The sequence below is a fragment of the Branchiostoma belcheri genome, unplaced genomic scaffold (assembly GCF_001625305.1).
Source record: "Branchiostoma belcheri isolate BF01 breed outbred unplaced genomic scaffold, Haploidv18h27 scaffold414, whole genome shotgun sequence".
NCBI lineage: Eukaryota > Metazoa > Chordata > Leptocardii > Amphioxiformes > Branchiostomatidae > Branchiostoma > Branchiostoma belcheri.
The window spans coordinates 1-4,317 of NW_017804037.1; the positions used below are offsets into that span (position 1 = coordinate 1).

A 4,317-nucleotide genomic window follows, 5' to 3' on the forward strand; every position below is an offset into this window, starting at 1 on the left:
CGGTTCGCCAAGGTCTTTCAATCTCAGGCTCGAGTACTGTGAAGACACCTTCTATATAAAGGCCGGAACGCTGCCAAAACGACTTCTCAACTCGCGCAGAAAACTTTGCTGAAAAGAATCCAGTCCTTCCGTTAAGCTGCTGAAGGCTTATAATTACAAAGAGTCCTGTTCACAACAAAAACCTGCTGCGAACTCAGCTGCAAACTCAGCAATAACACAGACCTCGGAAACTTGTCTTCAAAACAGAGATTGGGTGATCTCAGTACTAGTGTCCTGATTGTTTATCATAGCTTTCTTGTCTATCAAGTTTAGGTGGCTGATTTTACATGGTTTCTTCCTTTATATGTAACTCCATCCAATAAACTTTAGATATCATGCAGCCAAATAAGGAACAAGAAAGAAAAGGACGGTCTTAAGAACGTTTCGTAGTATTTAGCATAATTATGCATTACTCACAGTCCTACAATGCCTCGCAAGGAGGTAGGTAGACAACACCGGTTAGGGTGAAGCATCCTATAGCTTTAGCTTGGTGTGTCAAGAAATAATGAAGAACATCCTAATGTTACAGGGGAAACCGTTGAATTGGAATAAAATACGCATAGTTTTAGCAATCGACGTATGTTGCTGAAATACGACGTGAATAAACAAACAACGTACTTTGTAGGTTCTTGAAATACTGCTGAATACGATGTAGTTACAACGCATTTATGTTGCTCTAAGATATACACAAGTTTAACATTCATCTAAGATATACACGATAAATAAGGGTAACATTCATCTAAGATATACACAATATATAAGGATAAGAGTCATCTAAGATATACACGATATATTTTACAAGGTTAAAAATCATCTAAGATATACACCTTCCACACTAACCACAGCCAGTATACCGGCAGATCGTCCTGAGGTCATTCACCCCGGTACTGCAGAATACTAGTACGTCATAGCGTGCGCTATGAATCATGGGAATCCTATCAAAACCGTCAACAACCCTTCTCACCTGCGGCGTAACAGACCTTCTCTGTCTTCAAGACGCCGTGAGAACTCACCTGTACGTCTTGTGACGTCAAAACCAAGAGGCTTCAGTTCCTGGAGCGTCCGAGAACCTTACAGAGATATTAAAGACCGGGAAAAGGTTTCCAATCTCTCACAAGACACACCTGGAAAATTTCAGGTAAACCCGGAAGTAACGGGTGCATCATACGTAGTACAAAACCTAAAGAAACTTTACCACAGCCCTTTAGCACACAGATAAACTGTCCATGTTGAATGAATTAGAAAGTAATGACGCTATGTCTGTATGGCTTTTAAAATTATCGGTCTATTCCACTATCATGAGATTGTTAATGGAGAGAATGATATATTTGTGGGTCTGTGTTTGCGCTACAGGAAGGCACTAGATCCCTCTAGTCTTAGTAACGACAACCTGTCACTGGGCAGGTGGTGTGTATCTATATCTGTAGGATCAGACCAGGCATGGACGGAAGGGAACAGGAGACAATGGAGAAAGACAAGGAGTCCGGGCCGGAGGAGTCCGGGTCTGAAGTGTCGAGTTGGAAGGACATGGATGAAGACGAGAAGGTAGAGTGAAGAAAACATTTTAAGAATAGACGTGATGTTACACACGGACGAGCCTCACTGTGCATATGGTGGTGTATATCTATAACAGGCCTTTTCCTTTAGCCTGATGTAGATTGGTCCGCCCGTAAGGTGGCCTCCTTGCGACAGGACAGCTCGGTAGTCTTTTTTTTACATTTATCTGTACATACTTTGAATGTTTTTTTTTTCAGATGTGTTTGTACCGTGTTATGTGTCTGTATACTATGGGCCGTTGAGTCTGAAATAAACAATAAACATATACATGTGAGCTATGCAGAAATACAGGAGATAAATGATATATCTTTTTATAACTTTACACTGAGAGACATGAAAGGAAGTGAAATATCAGTATGACGGATAAATGAAGGGATAGGTGTTAAATCTTGATGAGTGTTGTTCTGATTGACTGAGTGTTGACAGTTGTTTCTCCTGTTCCTGTCTGCCGCCGCTATAGGCGCTGTGGAAGGCTGCAGGGGAAGGAGACACGGACAGAGTGAAGCAGCTGTTAGCGGAGGGAGTCAACCCTAATGCTGCTGATGGCCGTCGGGTTTGTTGCCATGTCTTTCGTCATTTTGCTTACTATGGTGATAAAACATTTAAGGCTGTGCAATGAAAATCAAGAGGTGTTGGGGGCAAACCGTTTAAGAGCGACACAGATGGGAAGGTTCAGGGCGCACTGGTCGCTGCACCCGTCTTCAGCTTTCAGCTTGTCTGTAACATATCCGTATCATTTCCCAAAGCAACCAGGAATGGCTACCATGAAACTGTGTCAGCTTTACTGACAGCTGGTGCAGATGTGAACGCACAGAACATGGTGGTTGGTACACTGATTGCTGTGATACAAGAAATATCTTTGTGCCAGTTTGTAAGATTTGACATTTGCTGTTTAAAATATCACAAACACAAACACTGTTACCAACATTTCATGTGGCACTTTTGTCTGTTCTGGTGCAGATGTGCACGGAACGATAACATAGGTGGACTGACTACTTTATTTCCGAAACATTTTCATGTCTTATAAGATTTGATATTCATCTTTTACATAACGGTTTACTTGCTGAATTCCGTTAGAATTGTCAACAAAATAACTGCACATTTGTCCTACCTGTTGTCATGCTGAAGGCCATCTGATGTATTTACAGCAAGACTCTCCCCTGCACCTGGCAGCCTGGAATGGCCACCATGAAACTGTATCAGTTTTACTGACAGCTGGTGCAGATGTGAACGCACGGGGCGATGTGGTAGGTAGACTTATTGCATTGATACAAGACATATTTGTTTTATTCATTGTCTACATAGCATTTGCTGTTTAAAATATAACCAACACAAAAATTTCACCAATATACGAATTGCATATTTGTATAGCTCTGTAGCAGTTTCCGACCTGTTGTCATGCTGAAGACCATCTGATGTATTTTACAGCAAGACTCTCCCCTGCACCTGGCAGCCTGGAATGGCCACCATGAAACTGTATCAGTTTTACTGACAGCTGGTGCAGATGTGAACGCACGGGACAAGTGGGTAGGTAGACTGACTGCTGTGACGCAGAAACATTTTTATATCTCTTATGGAATTTGACATCTATCTTCAGCTGTATAGCAGTTTACTTGCTGAATTCCGTTAGAATTGTCAACAACATAACTGCACATTTGTCCGACCTGTTGTCATGCTGAAAGCCATCTGATGTATTTTACAGTACAATACAGTACAGTACATGATGTACAATTTGGGGCTATTTTTGTGCAACGCATGACACCGCAGCAAAACGCAACGAATGCGGAAGTCTCTACGCCATCGCATGGCAAAAAAAGCCAGTGGTCGATGACCTGATTAAGACACTAAATTGAGAAATATTGTGCAATAAATGTCAGAAGGATCTAAGTTGCAATGTTACGGTGATTGTCCATTATTAGAAACAAACAGTATGAATGGCAAAGGTAGGGAATGGTTTCAAGCGAGCTAGGAGTCAGTGAGTGATGTAAATATATACATTCATAAGGAGTTGCTAGCTGATCATACTTAGGATGAAAAATTGCACTGTCAATGCCCCAACAGGACTACACACCCCTCCATGACGCAGGTACACTGGGCCACCCCAAGTGTGCGGAAATACTGCTGCAGTACGGGGCTGATGCCGGTCTCAGGAACAAGGTCAGTCGATTCTTCGGCTTCTGTGGTAAATAACTGACCACCAATCCAGAAATACAATATTGGCTTTACTTTGTTTGGGAGAAAAATCAAAAGTAAGATTTTTAATAATGATGGTCCACTTAAATACATACATTACTGTCCAAGGCAAGGAGAAGCTGTTGTTGGAATAAACACACAAATCACGATGTGTTCTGATGAGCCTATAACTCTATTCAGACCGGGCCGGGGAGGGGGTTGAGCCCTGCGCCCCCTTTTATCTCTGCTAATAGCGATTGAAGGGCTGGCGCTAGAACCGTTAAATTGGTGACTCTTTCAAAAATATACTGTTTTTTTTTTACGTTAGCAGATATTTTATCATAGGTTTTTTTTTTTAAGTTTGGTTCTATTCCTCTGAGCTTAATGGAAAAAATGGACGGTTTTACCCCAGAAAACCATGTAAATGACGTCATAATGACCTCTTAATTACACAAATGTCATTTTATGAATTTATTTCATTACTTAATCATCCTCTGAAAATTCGGTGGCCATACGATAAGTGGCTGTTGAGTTACAGGGGGCGGGCCC

General features: G+C 41.6%; 1 long non-coding RNA gene across 1 annotated transcript; it reads left to right on the plus strand.

The window, feature by feature from the left end:
* Positions 1–963: 963 nt before the first annotated feature.
* LOC109477948 lies at positions 964–2,811 on the plus strand. Its single transcript, XR_002140700.1, has 3 exons — positions 964–1,177; positions 1,444–1,584; positions 2,057–2,811. It is a non-coding gene; the product is annotated as an uncharacterized LOC109477948 (long non-coding RNA).
* Positions 2,812–4,317: the final 1,506 nt, after the last annotated feature.